This window comes from Sander lucioperca, chromosome 10, assembly GCF_008315115.2.
Source record: "Sander lucioperca isolate FBNREF2018 chromosome 10, SLUC_FBN_1.2, whole genome shotgun sequence".
Classification (NCBI taxonomy): Eukaryota; Metazoa; Chordata; class Actinopteri; order Perciformes; family Percidae; genus Sander; species Sander lucioperca.
Window position 1 is genome coordinate 35,530,951 of NC_050182.1, and position 27,167 is coordinate 35,558,117.

The 27,167-nt window shown below is 39.8% G+C and overlaps 1 long non-coding RNA gene across 1 annotated transcript; it reads left to right on the forward strand.

The window, feature by feature from the left end:
• The first annotated feature begins 1,533 nt into the window (after positions 1–1,533).
• Positions 1,534–24,153, forward strand: LOC116035366. Its single transcript, XR_004101337.2, has 3 exons — positions 1,534–1,546; positions 18,785–18,788; positions 23,952–24,153. It is a non-coding gene; the product is annotated as an uncharacterized LOC116035366 (long non-coding RNA).
• The last annotated feature ends 3,014 nt before the right edge of the window (positions 24,154–27,167 follow it).

The following is a 27,167-nucleotide window of genomic DNA, read 5'->3' on the forward strand; positions in this document are numbered from 1 at the left end:
TCAACCATGACACAGCTGTTGATACAACCATGATAGAGCAAATGAAGAGGAGGAGAGATAGAAATGATTGTAACTTTTCTATTTTCATATATGGCACGTGTTACAAGAGCACAAGGAGAAGGAAGGGATGAAGAGAGCATCCTGTCACAGCTGTGCTCCCACAATGTGTTCTGGCAAAGTACCTTGCTGAAGTCTCTAAGAGCTCGACACCAAACCGTACAAAGAGTAGAATAGTACAGCAGAGTACAATTTTTGGAAAAGGCTCCTGCACAGACCCTCTCTCAGTCTCAGGAGAGGAGCACCTAATTGAGTCCAGAGATGCTAGAGGTAAATTAAGTTCACTGTGTTTAGTAAATACACAGAGAAAGACCAAGCCTTGTGTTAAATTAAGTTATTTTACATTGGGGTTCTGCTTTTTAAACAACACTGATACTACCATTGGCTCTGGTGAGGAGCTTGAATCCAACTATAAACTCTTTGGCTCATCTCTCCACTGTACACTACTCAAATGAGCAGCAGTTAGGAGCAGGGCAGTTCTCAGTTACATACAAACACACTATTACACAGTGTTTTCTTAAGCACCCATCTCCCTCCATTAACTTAATGGAGAAAAGTGTGTTGTTTAGCCTAAAAATTCTACAAGTCATTACAAGGAGGAAACCAGATCACTGTTCTTGGTCCTCTCCCGCTCCCTCTGATCTTACCCCTCGTCCTTGTTTAACTCAGCTTTCTTTGATTTCAAATCTACGTAATTCTTTTGTTTTGCAAGACAAACAGCATTTTTTCTAATTGAGCAAGGCAGCAGCACACAATGCACAAAGCTTGGCACTATTATGTTTTCCCAAAGCACACGAAAAGAGGATGTATACCAGACGATTCATCACCCCATTTCTGTGAAACACTAATCCTTGTGGTTTAGGCTATTGTCACTTCACAAAAGCAAGATATGAAAATACTTACCACAATGACATGAACTGGGAGGAGAAGCTTTGAAATTGCTTCCTCTTTGTCTTTTGAGTTATCTCTGGCATGATGCAAGTGTATGCATGTGTGTGTGTGTGTGTGTGTGTGTGTGTGTGTGTGTGTGTGTGTGTGTGTGTTTGTGTGTCGGTGCCACCTCTATGTGTTATAGTAAAGTTTCCCAGAGTCTGACAGAGCTACCACTGTAATCTCCAATCACACACATGGTTACAATCAGACCATATGGCTTCAAGTAACAGAAGGAGAGAGAAAAAGGAAAGCGGAGAGAGAGAGAGAGAGAGAGAGAGAGAGAGAGAGAGAGAGAGAGAGAGAGAGAGAGAGAGAGATATTGGAGGCAAAACAAAGGGGTAAAGTGATTAGAGAGAGAGGTAAGTAGAGATAGCTGAAGTGGAGAGGGGATAAAGGAAAAAAAAAATGAAGGGGTAGAGAATAGGATGAAGACATTGGAGTTGAGACGTGAAGATAAAATGAAACACGCAAAGGAGGACGAGAAGAAGAGAATAGAAATGAGAATGATGAGAGAGAAAATTGGGGGCAAAGAGAGTGAAAGAGTGGTTCCTGGCAGGTTCTCTCTTAAATCCTCTATTTGCTTTCAGGTGTTACTCGTAACTATGTGGCACTTGTGGTGTGTATGTGTGTGTACAGTTGTTCAGGGCTATAAGACGTTGTCCATTGCTTCTGCTTCATTAGGAACAAAATGAGTCCGTATTTTTAGTAGGAAGTCAAGTGCCTTCACCAAAGTCGTGTCTTGTTTGTTTATTTGTGATTTTTATGGACACGCTGTATGCGCAGATGATGTAATGGCTAACTGGCTTAATGAAACCATGACCTGCAGTGTGCACTGGGGCTGTTTGAAGTGGCAGGAATGACAGTCTCTCCTATAAGTCCGAGGCCTTGGTACTCTTTTGGAAAGCAGTGCATTGCTAACTTCAGGTTGGGAGCAAGTAACTGCCCCAAGCAAGGCAGTTCACATACAGTATTTTGGGGTCTTTTTCACGAGTGATGGCAAAAATGGTACGTGAGATTGACCAGCGGATTGGTGGCTCATCAGCCGTAACACTGTAGTAATACTTTCGATTTAACGATCTTCACCTATGGTCAAGAACATTGGGTAGTGACCAAAAGATTGTGATCAAGCATACAAGTGGCTGGAATGAATTTTTGTCACGGTGTCGCTGGGCTCAACCTAAAAGTTGTTGTGTGACGAATAAATAAAGAGAGCCTGAGAGTTTTGCTTTCTCTCCTGCTCAATCGCTGCGTTAAGTAGGCATAAATATTGGATTGTCAGTTTCAGTTAAGTGTTGGACGCAGTCTCGCTGATGTCACAAAGGTGTGGGTGGAAGTTGGTTTTGAGACAGACAGTTTCAGATTGGTGCCACGTCAGCAGAAATGCAGACGCTGTAAAGGATTGTTTAGGTGAGGAGGAAGCTGATCCTGAAGGTGAAGCTCCTGATTTACAAGTTGATCTATGTTCCAACCCTCACCTATGATCACGAGCTGTTGGTAATAACTGAAAAATTGTGGATACAAGCGATAAAAATTAGTCTTCTTTCGCAAGGTGGCAGGATTCACCCTGAGGAATAGGGTTAGGAGGTCAGCCATTCGGAGGCAGTTTGAAGTAGAACCGCTGCTCCTTTGAATAGAAAGGAGCCTATTAAGGTGATTTAGGCCTCTGATTAGGATGCCTCCTGGACACTTCACTGTGGAGGTATTCCAGATGGGTCAAACTGGGAGGACATCCTGCGGCAGACCATGCTGGAAGTATTATTATATTAAGTACTATTTTCTCATCTGGCCTGGGAGCGTGGCTAGGGAGATGTACTGTACATAATGTAACCTGCTGCCACCACGAATCAGATTTAGATAAGCATGGGAAAATGGACAAATTTATGCACGAAAGCGTATTCACTGTCCAGGATGAGGAAGCCACAGTGAAGAAGAGGAGGAAGAAAAAGAGAAAGCATTCAACTTTAAAAAACCAGCATGAAGCCAAAAAAAGGCTGTTGCCTAAATGTACTTCAGTATGGTTCCAAGTGCTGGAGGAAAACAAACTGCACACAGTAACAATGCTCTCTTTGTGGCTTATTAAGTGCAGCAGTATAGACATGCCTGACAAAAAGTTACTGTTTAAAGCATTGCGTTGTATCAAATCATAATGCTGCATTATTCTGTTTTGCAACTATACACTTTGTCACTGATACTTTGTTTCCTGCACTTAGTCAAGTCATTTGTACATGCATATACCCCTCTAATCTCCTGGTTTCAGTGTGTATCTACGTGGTTTACATATGCATGATGCACTTGTGCTGTTGGTCTGTAATTAAAGTATTCAAGACCAATGTCATGTAATCTGTTGCAATGTGCTGGCTGTTTCCCCTTTCATTTATGTGTATATAGTGTTTCAGATAGCCTCTTCTTGCTTGTCTGGTAGGAACTTGACATGCATCCAGTAGTAGAATTAAGACTGGGCTGTAAACAGTGCTGCGGATACATTTGGTAAATAGTTTAGATTTTTCTTTTTCATTGTTAAGTTTTTATTGCAGGGCTTGGGGGTAAGGCTATAATCTCCTAAAGAACACTAGATCTTCTTTCCCCTATCTTCTCTGTCTTGCTGTTTCTGCCTGTTCTTTTATTTATTTCTCATTGAGTCATTAAAGTGTTTTCTTCTTTAACTCTCACTGTCTTCCCCTCTCTCATCTGTTATTTGGAAGCCACATCATTTTTTTAGTGCTTTATCTGTTTGTCTGTGTTCTCATTTTGGTCCCTGATTACAGATTTCCCGACTCTATTTTACAGTTTCAACTTTCACATCCTATTTCAGTGATGTCACTCCACAAGAAGCAAGAAATAAAGTGTTACTAGGAACACACATATCTGAAAGCGCAATCTGTATCACCTCTTTCACCTCTGATTTCCAAACCTGCTCCATTTCACTTTTCCCCTTATGTCTTTTAGATATTGAATGAACAGTGCCGGTGAACATTTAGTCAGTGTAGGCATGTCAGGATGCTGAAAATTCCTCCAGTAAGACTGAAAATATTGCAAATTGGGATACACAATGAAAACACAAAAGTTCTGTTTCTCCGCCTCGCTTCCTCTCCTCTTCCTTTCCCACTCCTCCCTAACTTGCTTTAACTTTTTCAATTTCACCTCAACTGACCTTTCTGCTTCTCTGTTCTTCTTCATTCCCCTATCCTTCCTTACTGTGATGACCCCTCCCAATCTGCCTGCCTGTCATGTTCTGCTCCTTTGTCTGCAGGTACTGGGAGTGGGCGGGTAGGTGGAGCTGGGAGGGTCGTCTGCACCTGGCCATCTGGGCGTGGCTTACAGAAGGCATAAAAGACTTCCCTCACTCTCTCTCAGCTGGTCCTACTGCATCCATCCACCATTTTGTTCGTTGTTTGGTTTGTTGCACTTTACAACACACATCACACCATTCATTCACTCATCCACACATGGCAAACACGACTGATGTCTTCTACACTTACACACCCCACCGTTACATTTATGTGAGTTAAGTTGTGTTATTAGTCTATTTAGTTAAATAAACTACTTTTTGGTTAATCTATCTGTGTGTGACCTCCCTTTTGTTGCCGGCCTTGAGCCAGACGGTAACATTACTCACTCCCTATGGCTTTCTCATCTATACCATAGCAGTAACTGTGGTAACCTCTGCACCAGCAGATGGCCATGCCAGTCTTTAATTAGTAAACCAACACCACACAATAATATACTTTAAGCTAAATGCAAGATCAAAAGATGTAGTGTAAATGTAAAAATGTGCCCACATCTCGATCTCTGTCTTCCTCCCCATTTTCTCTTTCTCAAAACTCAAACATGCGCCTTCCAGCTGAGCGTCTTGCGTGTAAAGGAAAGTTAATTGGCCTAAAGTGGCTTAACAACCCGAGCAGCTAATGGTGTCCGTTTACAGCCAAGTGAACCAAACCCAGCAAATGAGTGAATGGGGGCACTGCTGTGACCGCAGCCTGAGCCGGTCAACTTGAATTGGACTCACCTGGGAAGCGGGATTTATTCCAGCTTGATTCACTCAGATTTACTTCTTTAATTGAATGACTGACCCATAGTCACGGACATGGGTTAAACAGCTTCCTTGAATAATGGACGAGAACAGGAGTGAGTGGACATGTGGTCGCTGAAATGGAAAATTGTTTGAACCCTGAGAACATTGTTTGATGTCTAATATGGGATCTTGAGAACTACCTGATTTCATGCTGTTTCCTCTCGGTGTTGTGTAACAAATTCAGTTTTGGCTGGTCATTTATGGGGTTGCCACAATGCTAAGAGGGATGGATACTCTGTACTGTACACCTCTATTATACTGGAGTTGGGCTTAAAGGTCCCATATCATGCTCATTTTCAGGTTGTCTTGTATTTTGGGGTTCTACCAGAATATGTCAACATAATATAAAGAGGATTGTGCAGTCTTGGTGGAGGTACTTGCTCTCTGGCTCATATACTACGGTGTATGTACCATATTTTAACCAAACACAGGGAGGTTAGAAATCTTGGGCCCCCTAAAAAACATCTTAACAACACTTGTGACATAATACATGTCATTAACCCTTGACATGTTTCAGGCCCCCTGTCCAGTTCTTGGCCCCTTGAATCATTGAAGCCCCCTTGTAAAACACATTACTGTCACATGCTGCTCCTTGTCTATCTATTTTCTTAAAATAACACAATCACAAATCTGTGGCAAGAGCTGATAAGATCAGAGTATGGTGCTTAATAGGATATTCACTAACCCCAAACTGAAATATAATATCTCATAAATCTGCCTGGGAAACTGTAGACTGCTGTTGAGTAGTCTTCTTGTAAATGTGACCGCAGTCAGTCCCCTCCTCATCACTTTTTAGTGCCATATATGAGCCACTGTGTGTGCGTGTGTGTGTGTGTGTGTGTGTGTGTGTGTGTGTGTGTGTGTGTGTGTGTGTGTGTGTGTGCGTGTGTGTGTGTGTGCGGCAGCTAGAGGAAGTTGAGTGGCATTCTGGTTTCCTTTCCCCAGCTCTATAAAAGCTGGGAGACCATTTGTTAACTGTCAGTTGGTAAGCCTCTGTCCCCACTCTAACCCAAAATAAAAACCACTGGACATCTGCACCAGCTTTGAGAAGATGAGCCACACCGCTGTACCTTCACCATCTGCAGGCTTTTTTATGCCATTTGGTGGTTTCCTTGATCCAAAGTGCTTTCTCAACATTAAGTTAACCTAGTCAACAGGCCATTCTGAGTTTCTCAAAATGTAACAGTAAAATAAAAAATTATTCCCATCCATCTTTGGTTAAAAAACATCATGGTCAGCCACTGGATATCCTTTGTACATTGTGCTCATTACCAACACACGTACTTCAGACTTACTTCTGGTCATAACCAAATGATGTCAGTGCACAGCGAAATGGAGGTAGCTCATTGCATGGATTTTACTAGTTTGTAAACCACAATTCTAGCTTGAGCCACTGTGGTCTATGGTGTAGGACAGACATAATTTAAAATAGACTGTACAACACATCTGATGATTGTCAGTTTTTTCCTCCACTCAGGGATCACCGTGAACTTCTCCTACACCTGACTGGACAAATTACATCTTGTTTGGCTGTCATTGACCTTTGCTTCCAATTTTCAAAATGGAAAATCATGGCAGCTGTTTTGGAAATGTTCTCTCATTTTCTCCTATGCAAGATGATTTTCACATTGTATTTAAATAGATGAAAACTACCAGCTGCCTGGAGTGTGCATCGATCTAATATGATAATAATAATATGATGGGACACCAGCACACAGAAAAAACAACAACTGAGGCACCAGGAGGTCATTTTCTACCATAGAGGCATATCATGAAGGCACATTGTTTTACTTTATCATGTTCACTTGTACATTGAGCCACTGTAACGAGACTTTATCATATTTTATCTACAATAGGGGCATCCAAGATGGTACTATTGCTTATGTTTCGAATGGGGGGGCTAAGTTACATTCTATATATTCTATGTATCTATTTTAACAGATTTTTGCATATATCTTTAATATAAAGAAGCCTTGCTTACATATCCGACCAAATTGTTTATTTAATTTTAGTTATGCATTTTTCTTTTATGTACGTGCACTTTTTATTTCCAGGTATCAAACATTCACTAACACTCAAATGTCTAAATCTCTATGAATAAGAATACAAAAGCATTTCAGCAATGTATTTCAATTGTAATTTATTTTCACATTTTATTTATTTAGCAAACAAATCAGAAATGTGTCTCATCTGTACAACATACCAACACCCTCTATGCTTGGACCCTTAACCAAGATAAGGAAAAACTCCTTACAAAAAAAAAACCTTTGAAGAGAAAAAAAGAATAGAGAAACCTCAGGTAGAGCTGTGGAGGATGGAGAAGCAGTGGCACTACTGTCCTGTACACTGTCCTGTGACTCCATGACTGTCCTGTACACTGTCTTGTGACTCCAAGACACTGTCTTGTACACTGTCCTGTGAATCCAAGACACTGTCCTGTGACTCCATGACTGTCCCGGGACAGTCAGACACTGTCCTGTACACTGTCCTGTGACTCCATGACTGTCCCGGGACAGTCAGACACTGTCCTGCACACTGTCCTGTGACTCCATGACTGTCCTGTACACTGTCCTGTAACTCCATGACTGTCCCGGGACAGTCAGACACTGTCCTGTACACTGTCCTGTGACTCCCAGACACTGACTCCTCCCATGTCAAGAAATGTTTTGCACTCAGTCATGGAGTCACAGGACAGTGTCTTGGAGTCACATGACAGTGCACAGGACAGTCATGGAGTCACAGGACAGTGTATAGGACAGGCATAGAGTCACAGGACAGTGTATAGGACAGGCATAGAGTCACAGGACAGTGTATAGGACAGGCATAGAGTCACAGGACAGTGTATAGGACAGGCATAGAGTCACAGGACAGTGTATAGGACAGGCATAGAATCACAGGACAGTATACAGGACTGTCTTGGAGTCCCTGCCTTCATCGCCTGCCACTGCCGACAACAATCCACGAGCGCCAGGTGGTCTGGCTATGTCCTCCAGAGGACAGGTCATGCCTTCGCGACGAAAACGAAAACTAAAAGTTTATTCCCCCCTCAAAAATAGGTAGATCGCTCCGATCTGCACACACATACTGTTTAGGGGGGAATAAACTTCAAGTTTTCATCGTGAAGGCATGACCTGTCCTCTGGAGGACATAGCCAGACCACCGGGCGCTCGGTGGATTGTTGTCGACAGCGGCAGGCGACGAAGGCAGGGACGGGAGAGAAAGCAGAAGCAAGGATGGCGGTCGGGCCTGCTAGCCTGGCTAAAGGAACTACCACACAGACCGCCACTGCCAAGTCTCCTACATTGCTTTGCATATTCCATTCCATATTCAAAATTCTTTCTTTTAACAAACAAGAAGGCCATTTAACAGTTATAAACATAAAGGCTGCGTCCAAAATTCTATACTACATGCTATTTAGTAGGCTAAAACAGTATGTGAGATTTTGTATTCATATATAAATGTGGTTACAAGTAGAGTAGCTCATTGTGTCAGGTGGGAAATATCTATCAGAATAGCTTACCTCTATAAATGTGGTTAAAAGTAGGGAAGCTCATTCTATCAGGTGGGAAACATTTATCAGAATGGACTACCTCCGTTATAAATGTGGTTAAAAATATGGTTAAAAATAGGGTAGCTCATTCTGTCAGGTGGGAAATACCTATCAGAATAGCCTATCTCCATTATAAATGTGTTAAAAGTACGGTAGCTCATTCTGTCAGGCAGGAAATATTCATCATAATGGCCTACCTCCTTTACAAATGTGTTTAATAGTAGGGCAACTCATTTGATTAGGTAATACATATCTATCAGAAAGGCCTACCTCCTCTATAAATATGTTTAAAAGTAGGGTAGCTCATTCTGTCAGGTGGTAAATATCTATCAGAATGACCTACTTTCTCTATAAATGTGGTTAAATGTAGTGTATCTCATTCTATCAGGTGGGAAACATCTTTTTAGAATGGCCTTCCTCCTCTTTGAATGTGGTTAAAAGTAGGGTAGCTCATTCTGTCAGGCAGGAAATATTTATCAAGGTTATGAACGTTTCAATGACACGTGGGACACAAACCCTGGTCTCTGGGGTGAAAGTCTGGTGTTGTTTGACCCTTCCACCACCCCAACCAACCTCCTTGCACAGAATTATTGGCTTTCATAATACTCGCTACTGTTGTCGCTCTTAATACTACGTCATCTTCACGTGCTACGGAGCTGCTGCTCTGCCCGGTGTGTTCCATACACACGCTGAGGGGTGCTTATTGAGTCATATCTGACGCTGAGAGCCACTGACCAAGCGTCCGTATTTTACGAGTTGGGAGTGAGAACCGGTTGTATGTAACATTGTGAGAATGTTTTATAAGAAAACATTTTGTAATCTGTTACCTCAACAACATCTCCAATACATCATCAGAATGTTGCAGGTAGAACGTCCTACCTTTGTACCTAGTGCCAACATGAGGTAGACGGTTTTGTTTTTTAGTGAAACAACTATCTGACGAAATGCCATGAAATTTGGTAGAGATACAAGTGGTGTCCAGAATATTAATTCATACTTTTAATCACCAGCAGCAGGTCAACGTTTTGATTTGTTTAATATTTTGGTTTGTGACCAAATAGCTGCAACATTAATAACAATCCCATCAGCCTCAGCTGTACTTTGTGTGTGGTGCTAATTAGTTAATGTCAGCATACTAAACTAAAATGGTGAAAATGGTAAGGGTATACCTGCAAAACAGCATGTTAGAAAAATATCATTGTGAGCATGCTGACGTTAGCATTTAGCTCAAAGAGGATCTGCAAAGCGAGCCGTCTTTACCTTAGCAAAAATGGTGAGCAGATGCATGTAGCAACCACATACCTCAGTGTCTCCATTGCATTTAGTTAAGACTGTTTTTGTGACCTCTTCTGTTGATATTGAATATTGATTGGGGAAGAGATAGCAGAGAGAGGAAGGGCGTGACGTGCAGCAGGAGTCAGAGGTTAGTGCAGCACTCATTATTGGGTGGTCTGACAGTAAATGACTCAATAAGAGCTCATCCTGAGGGGACCCCGGGTCAAACAGAGTAGGTGCAAACACCAGCAACCAAGAGAAAACCTGAATTAATAACTTGACAACGCATATGTGTGTAGGGTGATGTCATCTTGATGTGAAAGGTCACAGCAGTTAAAACAATCAATTAACGTGCCACTTACGGAGTCACGGCCTGTAAGGCAAACACATCCCCATGCTCTCACATGGAGAAAAGTATTTGATATTTTAACTGATTATGATGACATGACGATTGACCAAGCGCAAAAACGTGACATTATTATACTGAAAGTACACATTTTTCAAAACTGACTTACACAAAACTGACCTGTGTCAAATTAGGGAAAACTGCTCTTTACACACATTCATGTTGTAGGTAGGATTCTACAAATGAACGGCAAGATAAAGTATGGTGATATTTTTTTCCATGTGAAAATGGATTGCCATTGAGCCATCTTTTGATCTAACATGTTGAAAGTGCTCATTATGCCCATGCAGCCAAGGGAATATGTTACCATTTACAAACCCTCAACCCCTGTGCAGCTCAGTAGACTGGCTGACTAACTGTGGGGGCTTTGTTCAGTCTCTGAGTGTGTGTGCTTATGTCGTAAACCAGACAGGGGGGGTCTGCCTTGGTGGTGGCCCGTTATGGAAAAAGGCAGCGGGAGGCTAGGCACACACACACACACATTTTTTTTTCTCTTAAACACAGACAGCCTGATCAGAAAGGCTACTGGAGGTAGTTGTGTCAGGGATGTACTGTATGGTGTAGGAAACAAAGCGAATGAGGGGGAGCTGCCAAGAGAGAACAGAGGTGACAGGGAAGGAGGGAGGTGGAGGTAGAGATAGAGAGAGCTAGAGGGGGCTGCATGCTAATTGGAGCCAAATGGACAGCATATGAACGGAAGTGGTTTGCTACGTGCTATGTAGCCTGGACACTCATTTTTTCACACACAGTCTTTTTTCATTGCTACTTCTCGTCTGTCTTTTAAAAAAACATAGTTATAGCCTATCTCAGGGGTGGCCAACCAGTTCAGCATTAAGAGCCACAAAAAAACACGCACCATAGCAAAAAGCCACACAACACATGCACGTCCACACTACAACAGCAACAGTGACTTCCAGATCTGATGACAGTCATAATACATAGCAGTTTTCATAGTTTTGTTTTCTTACTTAGACTGACTCAGTGGGAAACCTGACAGTCTTTGTTATCCACAATCCTTTTCAGGTCTTGCTAGAACTAGGTTGTGCCACTCGAAACGACTCTTTCACTCATTTGTCACTAGAGGGGCTTTCAAACAATCTGATTCAGCAGTGAAAGGGTTAATGAGGAAGGTGATCTGTGGCAGCTTTTTTTTCCTCGGGTTGCAGAATTTGTCCTCAAAACTCTGCTGCATTATTTTTTATTTTAAAATAATTGGCAAATGTATTGGCAAGTGAATTCCATTTTTTTTGTACTTATCTGAAATGTTTCAAAAAGTAAAAAATAAATAAATAAATAAATCCACCAATAACACAGCCCCCAGCCACACAGTAAGAGCCTCAAAGCAGCAGGCAAAGAGCCGCATATGGCTCAAGAGCCACAGGTTCGCCACCCCTGGCCTATCTAATTAGTTTATGATTTATATCTACATCTACATCTTTGTTCTCTCTCCACATACAACATATTGACCTATATATCACAGCAGCATTAAAGAACTTCACCTGAGCTCAGTCTAATTCAACTTAACACATACTGATTTTTTTTTTTTTTTTGGCTACTAAAGGGCGGGGCGACAATATTATCAGCTTATAAAGTTGATATGAAGAATGTGTTAGCAAACAGACACACAGCTATGTTAGCATTTGGAGTTTTTTTGTTTTTTAGAGATTATTTTATGGGCATGTAATGCCTTTATTTGATTGACTAGGATCCTAACATATATTTCGAATAATGGATGCAAATCACTAATAAAGAAGGAAAAAACAGCAGCTGAAATATGTAGATGTTACAAAAAGTGACATGTAAATGTATCTCCCAGTGTCTGGATTTGATTTACAAAATACGCCATAATCTATTTTGCTTCTATGATAAGAATTATTTTTTTTAAAACACACAGAGCAAGCAGACAGAGCAAGCAAAGGAGGTATGGTAAGAAATGTTTGTTTAAGAGCAAAATAAATAATGGAAGAGTAAAAACAAAAACATGAAAATGTAGAGGAGAGAAACGAGGAACGCCAGGGGCAAGACTGCTAAATATAAGACAAGGGGTTGTAAAAACAGTCAAATCAGAGAGGTAGTGAAATATTTGGCATGATGGTTTTAAAGTTATGAAATTGGAGTTGAAACAGGATTTCCTATAAGCTCCGGCTGTCAGCACAGCACTTAGCTGACTATTTATCTTAACTCCCCTTAAATCTCTACCTACTCAACATTCAGTATAAGATTACAACTTTAGTGGTACCTTATCATCAACCAGACGTATGACCAACAGTATGAGAATGAGATTTAGGTCAGAGATTACAATAGCATTTGTGTGTGTACGTATGTACAATTATGTATAAGTATTTGACAGATGCATGCATGTCTATGTTTTGGATTTTTTTTTATTATGGATTTCTAATGAAATTCAACACATGAAACAAAACCCTCAACATGGTAAGAATGTGAGTAATTGTGTTGATCCAATTAGCTACTGGCCTGCAGTGTCAGAGCCAATCAGGCACAGAACGCCATGGGGTCGTCAGAGAGAAACCAAAGCCCAAATACTAATTAGCCAGGTAGCTTTTCATTCTAGCAGGCTCTGTGTGATGAGGAAGAACAGGCAGCAATACACGCAAACAATCAAATCACAGACACACTTCCTCTTGTGCAGACACAGAGGAGGCAGAAAGTGTGCACTCACAGCAGGTGAATACTGTGTGATATCCGAGAAGCACGCATAATCCACCTGTTAATGCCTGATTTGATGATGAAGGTGAACAGTGGAGTGCAGCCACCAAATCAAACAGAACATCTATACAAAATATCCCACTGTGGCTAAATGAGAAAATGTCAAAGTTGTATAAAAGAAACTGACCTTGTGTGTATGTGTGTGTGAAAACAGATAACCCTAATTCAATTATTTAATCAAGTGTCATCAGTCAGGTGATGCCTGTTTGTCTACTATTTATATTTGTAATCAAACCAATTTTATTTAACATAATACACATACATGTGTGAATCAAATGTAGCTAAAATGTACTAAATGACATCAATTCCACTAAGTAGAAGCTGAGGTGGCAGCTACTGGAAATCATTCCTGCCACATACCATAAAACTGTACAATAATTCACAGCTGAGTGTAACACAACTCTCATTACCTTTAGTCATTCATTTTTTCATGTAAATTAGGAATCTGACTAACCATATGTTATTAATCAAAATGGATATGTTTCATTTATAGATAACAGCTAGGCAGTGGTAGTTCTGGCCAGGCTGGGGCCACATGTGATTTTAGGGGTACCAAATATATCGAGCACAAGTGTTACATACTACCAACCCTCCACAGGTCCACTGGTTCTAAAGACTATCGATACACATATAACAATAAACACATGAATACTCAATCAGTGTTAACCTACATTTTATTCACTGCACAGTCATTTTATCTCCTCTTTGGGGATAAAGATGGAGTTAAAAATGTATGAAAATATTACCACAGTTAGACGCGCCAGAGGGGGGAGTTGAGGCTTAATATTGTGAGGGCACTGGCCACTCTTGGTTAGTCTGGTCCTACCAGGCTCTTGTACATTTCATTTGTACAGAGAGTTTGGTCTCTCTCCATTGACAAGTGTTAACTTCCTTGAAGGGGGGTACTCTGTTGAAGTTTAAAACTATTGGATCTGCCCAGAGCCACTCTGGATCTGACATAACCAATCGTTAACGTTTGGTCGTGATGTATGTCATGCGCATGTGCAACAAGAGGGGAGACTGTCAACTGCTGTTAGCACCTAGCATTAGCCTAAGCCAACTCCTTCACCACTAACAGAGCGAGCTGGAAAATCAAACTGTTCCCGAACCCCGTGGGGAGGAGGGCCACAACATCATGGCCACCAACAAAACTCAGCAAAGATTGTCGTTCCTCTGGCTTTAACTTCTGGATATTCGGCAGCGTAGCCACAACGGACCGAATGGCTTCGCTCCCATCTTTCTCCGCCGCAACTCTAGCGCATGGCCTCAACATCATCGTTCTCAGCCACTCCCTCTGTTCGCTGATTGGACCGGTACAGATTTGGCCGGAGAAAACCCAAGACTATACCCAGACGTAGAGTACTGAAGCGAAATGAAAATTGAGCGGAAGTAAGTAGGAGGATGGAGCCAGGCTAACTCTTGGTCCCCCCCCCCCCCCCCCCCTCCTCCTTAGAACTGTTAGTGCAGTTGGTAGCAAAAATCAATAAGTACATTTTGTGTTCTCTTTAGGGCTAACGTTGGCTATCTCCATAGATATATAGATACCGCATTGGCTGCTGCTGCTCATTAGAGCGATGCATCGACGCTTCTGGACATTTGGTCTGGGGGAGCCGTGCCTCCTAATGCATTTGTCTATAAATGCAGGCACAATTAAAATCAGGATTTCTCGCTGAATTGTCAACCGATTTTCAAGCAGTTTGGTTTGATACAAATGCCAGAGATGTATTGATACAGGATACTTGGTAAATGAAAATGCAGGTTTTCATACCAAAATACTGTATCTTGTGTATATAGTAACATGCATGACACACTCTGACATATAAATCAGAAAGAAAACGTATGATCATTCAGACAATGAAGCCGAGTCACATGTTGAGTGTTTCTAGAAGAATCAACCTCTTGTTGGAAAACTTCTCGAAAGCTTTAAGTGCATTATTAGTTATTGATTAGTGCTAAAAAAAACAGTAAAATAAATGTAAGGAATATTCAAACTTGATTGTTGCATTCTGTTTTTGTGCAGTGTTGTAATATGAACAACTTTAAATTACCTTTTGAAATGTAACTGACGGTTCTGTCAGTACTGTGCTCAACATTAGCTCTAACACGCTTCCCATTCAGCAGGCAGGTAGTAGTCAGACACCTATTTTGGTATTAAATGCTGTGATCTGAATTAAGTGGTTTTGATTTAAAAGATATGTTCGCTACATTTTGCCACTGACCTCCAGTGGTATCTCAATACAATTTAGGCAAGTGGATTTTTTTGTGTTGTTCAAAGCAATGACAAATGGCTTTTAAAATACATGTCTTTCAGAAGCGATGTCCCAGTTACTCCAGATCACAGACCTCGCTGTCAACAGATAAAAACAGTTGACATGGAACTATTTTCAAATGAAGACAAAATATCCTAAAACTATGTGCATGGCAAAATACTTCTAAGGATAGGTGAAAAAAATATTTTTTTGTGTGATTTGGGGGAACTGACCCTTTAATCTGGACTGTTCTATCCAACACTTTACACTGCACTTGTATGCTTCACTGGGCTGGAACTTCCCTCTGAGTTCACTGAGGCCACATTGCCTCTACTGGGAGATCATTAGTGACAGTGCCAGTCCTTCAGTGGATACATTTTCACTTTGAGCATTTTATGAAACAAATTATATTACATAAATTCAGCTGTTCGCAGATGACACAGGTTTTCACAATTGTTATAAAATGCACAGCACTGGCTATTACGATAATTAAATCCTGCTGCAACAGAAGTAGCAGAATAAAATCTCTCTTGACTCTAAATTCTCAGACTTGCATTGGATAAAAGTTCTCTGGATATTTTCACTGCCATCGTCTATTCTCCAATACTTCTACGTTGTCATTTGAGCTGAGAAAACCATCACTGTGCACAATTCTGTTCTGTGTATTTGATGAGTAAGTCCCACAGCTGTTCTTATTTGTGTTATCAGCCCTGAGCTTCACACGCAATATTAATTTTGGCTGGACACCACCAAGATAGTTTACCACTTAAAAATAATAATCTGAATTATGATGCTTGTGATTCCATTGGCATCTCTTCCTCTGTCTCTCCTTTTCTATCTCTTTTTTATACTGTGTTCTTTAATGTGTAAGGATGCATGACTGCCTCTCTTCCCTGGTGTCTGTAAGAAAACACCCTAACCCAATTAACCCAATTACATGCTCCCTGACTTTGAAACAGAGATGCAGCCCATGGACAAAGTTTAATAAATCAAGTTAAATATTCAACTTTCTCTCTCTGGCCACAATATGTGGCTCTACTGTGTGGATCCCTTTTGTTTTGCCCTTTCCAATTTTCTACTAAAAAACTCTTTAGTTTGAACTTTGTCCTCATACTCAAAAAGCTCACACCCAACAATGATCTCTGGTCTAAAATATAATATAATAAAAACACAATTTAGTTTGCTAACTAAATGCATACCTCGGATCTTCTGCGGTCCAAGACTATATTACACCCTGTCTAATTTATTTTTCATTCAATTAAGCACTCAACTCCCTGATATTCCTGAAATAATTTCTCTTTAACCATGTTTTGGTGTCAAATGATAAAAGAACTTAGTTTTTCTTTTCTTTACCAGAGACCCGAGGTATGTAGATCTACATTTTGTATTAATGGTATACTGGATGTAAGTGAAAGAATCAGAATCAGAATCAGAATCAGAAAAAGCTTTATTGCCAAGTACGTTTACACACACAAGGAATTTGTCCTGGTGTTGTAGGTGCATGTCACATTAAAGCAACACACACAGACATACTGAGTCGCCATATGCGGCGCCATCACAACTCTCTCTTAACTCTCGCAGGGACAATACAGCATGACATGAGGAGAGGAGAGGGAAAAAAAAGCAACTCTCAGACTATCCTCATAAAGATAAGAACAGTGTGGGAACAGGAAAAAACACCTCAGCACGTAAGCACACAAACAGTACATTTGCACTGCTGAACATAACATAAATGTACAGTTGCACATTTAGCGGCGAAGGCGTGGGACTGGGGAGAGGGTAGGATGGGGGAGAAATGCACAGCCCGGCAGTCCCACTAGTGTTCCAGTCCGCAGAATGTTATAGCGATAAGCGGGTAAGCGATAAGCGGGTTAATCTTGTGTGTTCCTGTTTGGCCTCAGGATTGCACTGTGTTAGTATGAATAAATACAGACACAATGATGAAAAATTTTGTTTATAAGAGCTTACTCTCACAGAAACATGATGGTGATATTTAGGAGGGTTTTGCATATTTTTCTCGCAAGCCAATCAGAGCAGACTGGGCTTTTCAGGAGGCAGGCTTAAAGACAGGTGCTCAAACGGAGTGTTTCAGACAAGAGGCAGACAGACAGTATGAGAAAACCGATTTCTTTTTTAACATTAAAGCATGTAAACATTTTCTAATAGAAGCCCAAAATACAAGTATAAACCTGAAAATGAGCATGATATATCTACTTTAAAAGCAGAACTGGAGCATAAGAATGACAATGGCTAAGATACCTTCCAAGTACAGGTTGCAAGAGAAGTTAGGACTGATAAGGGAACCTTAATAAAGTTACCTCAACTGTCTCGACCTTACTGTTATAAACATGCAAGTAGTTTTCCTGGCCAAATGTCCAATTTGGGAAGATCTCTCAAGGGACCTCGGCCTTTAACTGTTGTGGTCACGGCTGAAGAAAATGAAAACGATGCTATGACTTCCAAAAGCTGATGGATTCTCTAAAAGTCTTTGGTTTATCAGCTGAGAAACTCCCACAAAAATGCTGGACATTGACACAACCATGTTGCAATGACCACAAGCAAGTGACTGTAATTTTGATTTTGATTACTGTGCAGATTTACTTTGGTTTGCTAGGTGCCAGACTATTAGAATGCAATGTGTCTGTGACAGTACAGTATAAACATGGAAAATCAGGCTACGCTGAAATCTATTAAAGACTAAAAAAAATAAAATTGCAAACATTTCATGAATGGAAAAAAACATATTTTTGTGTTTGTTATCGTTAAAAAAGTTTTAAGCAATTACAAGCAATTAGAATTTGATATATGACTTGAAAAAAATTAGCATTTTTTACAACTATATATCAGGGAACATAGTAGGTGAAAAAAATGTACTTAAATTCGCTGACTTTGATAGATGCCCAATGTCCACTGCATCTAACATTTTCCCATGCCGGGTCATGAGGGATGTTGTGGGAATATGTAAATGAGCACAGGCACCAAATACAGTGCAGTGGTGAGACAGTGATGCACGATTTAAGACAGATGCCAGTGTGTTGGAGGCTTTTGGAAATGCCTTTCATGCCACCAGTGTGTACTTAGAGCATCAGAAGAATGAGATACTCAGTGTATTTGAGCATTTTGTTTTTTTGGCATGCCTTAAAATGCATTTTGATGCCGTTTGAAAAACCAATGTGGTCACATTTCAAATGCAATTCCTTTCCAGCAGGGTTTAGATGCACTTAACAAATAATGCATTTGTTCTGTGTTTTAAATTTAAAAACTAGTCTTGGTTATAGCAAGTCTCACTAAGTCCTGCTGTGGACAAGCCACTAATGATCATAGTTAATGATGCAGCTAGGGCTGGGGGGTCGGATAATTCCTGGATGCCAGTAATTTGCTGCTAAGTAGTCGGACAGGCAAACAAATTGTTAAAAGGCAGAAACAGGAGCGTGAGGTTTTGGAAGAGAGTACACCGCCTGTGTTTATCATGAACAAGTCTGACCAACGGATTAGTAACTTCCTGCAGAGATCAGGGGAGTGGGTGGTCACAGTTTGTGTGTGTGTGTGTGTGTGTGTGTGTGTCTGTGTGTCTGCATGCGTGCGTGTGTTTATAGGCGTGAGTGATAGAGAGCGTGATGGTCTGGGTACTTTGTTATCACTATCTGGATATGATTCATATATTCAATTTAATTATGTTTGTGAGGTCTTACAAAGGTCTTGAAAAGCATTGAATTTGACTTGAACAATGGTGCAAGCACCCTAAAATAATATATTCATATGAAACCTACCATCTTAAAGGCCATCTTATATTCCTTTGCACAAAGTGGAAATAAACAAAGATGCCATTGTGTCAACCTAACATTATATTCATATAATAACAATAAAAGCATTGTAACAACATTTACATGCAACACGGGTTCTATGAACTTGCTGCAAAGACAAACAACAGAGATAATGTCAGCGGGAATGATTTTAATACAGAGGTAAATGGGTGCATTTGCAACGTATAAACAACCTACTTGGCAGAATGCATGAAAAAGTTCTCTTTTTCTTTTGTGCTCCCTGTGTTTGTGTATGTGTGTGCAGTGCAGCACTATGGGCCATTAAATAGATCTGGATGGAAGCCTAGTCCACTATGTAGCCATGAGAGAGAGAGAGAGAGAGCCAGGGCAGAGATGATGGGAGGGGTAATGTGTGTTGGGTAACTCAGTGTTGTAATCAAGACCACCTTAACCGAGACCAAGTCATCACCAAGACCAGAGTGTTTCAAGACCAAGTCAAGACCAGACCAGACCAGTGCCAAACTGCCAGAGTTTCTCCTGTCTCTTGCATTCACTTTCTTTGGAATGCGTGTTAAGGGGGTGGGTAGAGGGGGTTAACAGTAACAAATTTCAAATGAGAAATGAGAAGTTATTGGTTGCTTTTGAAGCGGGAAGTTTTACATCCAACCACAGTAATGATGTTAACACATACAATTAGACAATGCAGAGGCAACTTAGTGATATCTCTGCAGTTGTGGTCTTGACCGGTACTGAAATAAAATCCTGAGTCCTCTTCATCTGAGACAAGACCAAGTAAATCTTACACACCTTTTTTTTTCACTACTGAAGGTACATATGCTTCTATTCTTTCTTCGCCAGAGACAGTATAGAAAAGAAGGTCGATACCACTCTCACATCTGTACACTAAATATGAAGCTAGAGCCATGCGTTAGCTTGGCTTAGCATATAGACTGAAAGCAGGAAATAACAGCTAGCCTGGATCAGTCCACCTGGCTCAACACATCTAAAGCTAACACACCGTTAGTTGTTTGCTTTGTAATGTAAAAACAAAATAAAAAATGACAATTGGTGGTTTTATGGAGAGTGCTTGTTCCCCCCTGTAACCCCCTGTCTTAAAGCTAAGCTAAGCTAACTGCCTGCTGGCCATAGCCTCATATTTAGCATACAAACATGAGAGTGGTGAGAGAGAGCTATTTAATCGTTCATCTGTCATTTTTGTTTCCCAGTTATGTTTAATTCAAATTTCCAATTCATTTTCATGTCATCTAATCCGTATTCACACATTTGTATGAGCTGCTATGGCATTGAAAAGGCACTGGCACTGTGTTGTGGATTACTCCTACAGTTTCCACCAGCCAAGCATTTCCTCACTACATGGAATAGAGACAAAAAGTCTCTCTTATGGTCATTATAGTGCAGCCTCAATCTGTCAACTGGTTGTTTAATCAAATTTGCATTAACAGCTCTGGAGAGTCTGCTTTTGCTCAACATTGATATACACAGTTTCTTATTGTGTCACCTGCACTAAATGGTAGTTAGGCTGTGTGTAATATATGCAGCCATACAGCACACACAGTGTTTTCTTTATTTTTTATTTGTAAGAGCAGAATATGTGCCATCATTGTGATAGGATATAAGAACCACACATATCACTATACTTCTGAAAATGTTTAATTACGTAAATGAATAAATAGTTGAATTCAGTTCCATAAATTCATTCTCAACACATGACTTTACACACACATAACAAGTACCCACTTTCTCTCCTGGCTGCTCCTCTCAGTGTGTATTTAAACCACACTGGAGTGCTCTGCCATGATTGCCTAATGGTGATGAATTTGTGCAATAACACACAACAAGGCCCTCAGAGGACTGACCTACACTACCAACAATACAGGGACTCACACTGGTTCCATACAGTGTAATGGGCTGACAAGACTGTAACCACAGTGTGAGAGGGGATGGGAAAAATATGCGCGTATGAAAAAGTTTAATGGCTACACTAATAGAATAAAAGGATGTGTTACCCTGTCAGTCAGCCAAATAAGGCAAAGGTTCCTTCACATTGTTACCTACAAGTAGTCATTTATTTCCTGCCAACATTTTCACAATGTTCTGCCCCACCTCAGGAGGGAGATTATATTGTGTATTTGCATCAATTACTTCAATTACAACAATTCAACTTAACCTGCTTCATAAAATAAAAGACTTTTTTTATTTACATTTTGGCAAATTGGCTCCATTAAAGTATGCCAAATTAGCTATTGGCAGTTCATGTTTGCAATGTACTTACAAGATTCTGTTGAAAGGACTAGATGTTACAATCCCTAGTGTTTTCACTAAAGCTGATTCCAGTGGGGGTTGTTTGGAGATGGCCACCATCATTTAAAGGGCTTCGTTGCTTTTCCTGCCAGTGCTGATGTATCAGCTGCAGTGCTGGTCATCTGGTTCTTTGTCGTATGTACAGACAATTAGCACTGGATTACTTTTATGAAAAAAACTTAAAAACCTGGCGTCTTTTTTCTATGATTGGACATTTTGGACATTCATTAACGACAGACATACAGTAATGTTAATCCCGTCTGAATAGGGTTTAAAAAAGATTAAAACTCTCCATAGAGCTAAGAGGAACTGTAGAGTGCGGTGAAAATAATAGGTTTGTCGCTACAAGCAACGCATTACACATAGTCCTTTGTTCCATTAATAATTTAAAAATATGGATTATTGCAGCATTAAAACAGTACAGCATTTTGCAGACTAGACAGCCACTAAAAAATGCCTTTACAATTCCGAAGTTTTCTGAAAAAACCTCTCGGGGGTGTTCAGTTTGGATGAGACGTAGGGGCGGTGTAGCAATAAAAAGGCTCTATTACTGTAACAGGGACAGCAAAGCTGAACTTGTCAGTGGTGTTGATGATGGCATACCCTCCTTAGTGACAACTGGAACCATCACAATGTTAGGTACAGCCTCACCAAAGTGAATGTTTATGAAAGTACAGTAACTTAACTCCTCTCTCTCTCCCTCTCTCTCCGCTCCTCCCTGGTAATTCAATCAGAGGATTAAATGTTGCAACATCAGCTCTGGATTTGGACAATATTCCCTCTATCACTATGGAGATGATTGCTTGATAAACAAAGAGAGAGAAAGTTGGCGTCTCCCTAAAATGTCACACGAGAGCACAACCAAATCATTGCTGAGATTGAATGAGAAGGACAAATTTTGCAACACTAATATTTGTGTGTGCATGTGTGTTTCAAAGAAATCAAAACTAAACGTACAATCAGATTGATATAAAGTTAGGACATTTTTTGCTGAAACAGTGCTGTCTCATTCAATGATCTGAAGTCTTCATCTGGGCCACTAATGTGTAACAATGTTGTGAGCTGCATACAGTAGTAATTGTAGTTCCTCCTAGGTCATTTTATGCCGTTTTGAATGCTATAATTCAGTGGTGAAATTCATCTTGTCTGAGGTTTTGTCAAAACTAGAACACTAATGTGTCACACGTCCCTCGTGACACACAAGTTAGCAAGTGTTATTTTTTATTTTTTTATTTTATTGGTTTATTTGATAGGGACCATGCATATTTATGAACATTGTTGTATAAAAACACCATGTAAATATGCCAGAATTAGTTAGAGTAACTGCAGTTACAGACCTGCAGTCCCTAGGCAGGTAACATAAGACTAACAGAGACAACCAGCAATCATACAGCGCTCATTCACTATACATTAAAAAGGTACACATAATAGTGACATTGACAAAACAAACAAGCAAAACAAAACAAAAATACATGATGCATGATACATGGCAAAGACGTTATTCATCCACCTCTATATTGCATTCAATTTACCAGTGAAAGTGTATGGGATTAAAAAAAAAAAAAAAAAAAAAAAAAAAAGAAAAACGTGTGACTGTTAAAAGTGAGTGCATCTCTGGTTTTCTAGAAGCCACTGTTTTAAATGAGTTTTAAAAGTGTTGAATGTAGGACACTCTCTTATTGGGAGGGGCAAGCTATTCCAGAGTTTACCTCCTATTATTGACAATACGTTTTGTCCAAAAGTGGTGCGTCTAAATGGTATCACACAGTCCCCTTTTGCAGAGGCACGTGTACTTCCTCCGCTTTCAAGTCTTCGAATGAAGCCATGCAGCGGAGGGGGGGGCAAGATTATATAACACTTTATATATCAAACATGCATACCTGAAACGTTTAAAATTTTCAAAACTTTAAAATGTATGTCTCTCTAAGATATCACAATGGTGAAATGACAATGCCTTTTTATCAAAAGTTTTTATGGCTTTCTTAAATAGAGATTCAATGCTTTTAAGAGTAGTTATGCTAGTTAGTGACCAGTTTGTAAAACAATACTCGATATGTGAAAGAATCATAGTATATAAAAACAACTTGGCAGCTTTGTTGTCAAGAAATGGCCTAACTTGTTTAAAATTCCGCAAATTATATTTAACTTTATTTGCCACCTTTTTCACATGACTTTTGAACGTTAGGGTGGAGTCATACATGACTCCTAGATACTTGAATTCATTAACAATATCAAGCTCCTGTCCTCTAAGGAACACATTATAATGTGACACCGTCATGTTTTGCATGGTAAACGCCATACAAACAGTTTTTTTGGTGTTTAGGTAGAGACATGACTTAGTGAGCCAGTCATCAATGTGAGCAATAGCAGATTTAAGTGTGGATGCTATCTCTTGGTAGTTCTTAGCATGTGTAAAGATTACAGCATCATCTGCATACATCTGGACATCAACATTTTTACAAGCCTCTGGCAGGTCATTTATATACAGTGTAAATAAGATTGGACCAAGTATGGAGCCTTGGGGGACCCCTACTGGACATTCACAGAGTGGGGACTTTGAGTCATTAATACGAACACATTGCTTTCTACTGGACAGATATGATTTTATCCAGTTGAGAGCTTGCTCAGAGAAATTAAAATATGTTAATTTAGATAAAAGAACTTCATGATTAACAGTATCAAAAGCTCGCTTTAGGTCTAGGAAGACAGCACCAACATAAGAACTCTTATCTAAGTATCCTTTAACCTTTTCCAAAAACAAACAGTTGGCTGTTTCTGTTGAGTGTTGGGCCCTGAACCCAAATTGCATAGGGTGGAGTGAGTTTTTACTTTTATTGAGATGTTCAATCATTAATTTACCCACCCATTTTTCAGCTATTTTAGAAACAACAGGCAAAATACTGATTGGCCGATAATTTGCCATATCTGATCTTTCACCTGATTTAAAAATGGGCGTGACCACGGCCAACTTCCATGCTGGTGGCACAATGGATTGTATTAAGGACTGATTAATCAAATGTGTAATAGGCTGTATAAGGGTATCCTTGTGCCTTTTTAAAAAAATTGTATCAAGGCCATATATATCCATTACCTTAGAATTTTTTAAGCCACTGATGGTATTTGCTACTTCTATTTCAGTTATTTGTTGTAGGTGAAAAATTGGCTGTGCATAATTAATGGTGCAAATAGAGTAGCTAGGTGAATTTAAAAGTTGGGTTATTTCATGAACAGAGTCTAAAAAGAAGGTATTTAGTTCTGTAGATATGATGGTTGGATCTGTGACTAGTTTAGTGTTAATTTTATTTTTTATTTATTTTAGTATAACTTTATTGTTATGATTTTGTTTTCTGCCAATCAGCTTATTGATAGTTTGCCATATCTTCTTCCCATTTCCTCTTGCCTCTTCAATAGTATCAATGAAAAACTTGGCTTTTGCTTGTCTCAGCCTTTTTATTACTTTGTTTCTTAATGAAGTCAATTTTTGTCGGTCTGTTGTGAGACCTGATTTTAAAGATTGTTTCAATGATTGATCTCTTTCCTTCATAAGTTTCCTACACTCTTCATTAAGCCAGGGCAATGTATCCCTGCTTTTCTTTTGGCTCCGCTTTCTGAGGTAGGGCCCCATAGCATTTTTAATTGTTGAGGTGAATTGGTCACAGTCATTCTCCAGATCTCCTTTAGAGAGGACCCCAAGTGTAGCATACTCATCCTTGAAATGCTGGATTGTAAAGGTAAGTCCAATCATATCTATTTTATAAGTCATGGACAGATGGACGTACAAAGAGATAAGATCCAATCCAGAGTCACTGCCCCATCTAGTAATTAAATTCAGTATTCCACTGAAGTAATTGCAACTTACCAAAAAAGGCTGGCTCTCCAACTCAGCCCTGTATAACAGAGAAACTCGCCACCAGAAAAACAACAGCATTGCTCCTTTATTCATAAGGGTAAAACGATCTATGTTTTCCTGAGTAGTGACCTCTGGAGGTTGTGTAAATACTGACTGTTGTCCCTCAGTAGCTAACGTGGCATTGGCTTGGACATGTTATCCTGTTGCAAATACTCTTAAAGGAAGTTGGGGTGCCTGTTATTTATTAGTTAAACAGAATATTACGCTAATGAATCTGGTCACCTATACAAACTTCATGATGCAGTTTGTGAGGTGTGTGACTGTGTGCAGGGGGGATTTGCATTAATGAGGAGGTTCTAACTTAATAAGTGTAGTAACAATGGACCAAGTGTGTAAATATGACAAATATTTGGTGTGATGTCACTCTCACAGTGCAAAGCATCCTGCTAACATCTGGGTTTGGTTAGAAAGTGCCGAGTGAGCATTGCACTGTGGGACTGATCTCAGAGATAAAGCGATGTCAAACACAGCACAATCACAGCCTCGTACACCTGTACAGTATGTGCTGTCATTTTCAACACACCCACGATTGTTATCTAGGACGATAGACATAGTGTGTTGTGTGCAATGCGACGTTGCAATAGCAATGAATATGAATCAAATAATGTATGCACTGATAAATGACACACATTTGTTATAAAACAGTTACTTGATAACACAAGACACTCGTAGGTTCCCCCTAAAAAACAAAGATGTGATATTATCATGATGGCATAAATGGTGAAAGCCACAAAGGACAAATCTAACTATAATATTATATATATATATTAGGGCTGTCAATCGATTAAAAAATGTAATCTAATTAATTACATACTCTGTGATTAATTAATCCAAATTAATCGCATACATAATTAATGGTGCCTGAACCGAAACTTTTAAGAAAGTAAAAAAAGAAAAGAAAAAAGAAAGGTACTAAACAACAGTCGGTGACATTAAAGAACGGCTTGTTTATTGCTAAGGCCATATGGTCAAAATTAAATGATTTAATAATAATGTATAACAATAACAATAACTTATTTCACTAGTAAATTGCTGTTGAACGACAAAAACAACCACCAGATGGGAAAAGGACATTTACAATAACTTCAAATGCACCACGAGGCTGTAGTTTACCAGTTTCATTGAACGCACCGTCTGTGTTGTTTCTCCGACGGCAGTTGCAAATTGTTACATACCGGTGTTGAATCCTCTACAGTAAAACACAGTCAAACTTTACACCGTTTAGTGTCAGCTGTCAGCATTTTAACCGTGTTTAATCCTTCTTATATACTGTCTATGGTTTAATCCAGCTACTAGTTAGCGGTAGGCTAACGTTAACTGCTGTCGAGTATAGTGTTAACTAGCGTCACGTGCAGCGGTGTTTGTGTTGCCTGTATCGTCTGTTTCAGAGCATCAGAGAGAAGAGCAGACATATCAGTGGCACCAGATTTCGGTAGGCAGGGCTGGCAGGAAGAAGATTTTTACAAATAAATGTTCCAATTAATGATCCAGGCAGCACATTCTTGTCTCCCTCCTTCATTCATTACGGTGGCTAGAACGGCTCCGGGTCAAACGTCAATATGGAATGGATTAATCAGCGTTATTTTTTTTAACGCGTTATTTTTTCTCAGATTAATTAATCGAAATAAACGCGTTATTTTGACAGCCCTAATATATATATATATAAAAAAAGAAAGATTTGGATGTTGGTATATGCCCATTTGACTCTTGCTGCCCTGCTTTTGACAAATGTCAACAGTGTGGCATGAAATTCTTGTTTTTTAGTAAAATGCCTCCACAACTATAGGATGGACTGCCATGAACAAATATATTTATTTAAATAGATCCAATACTTTGGTTTATGACCTAATACCTGCTAAACTAACGACATTCCCATCCGCATCAGCTGTACTTCATATTTAG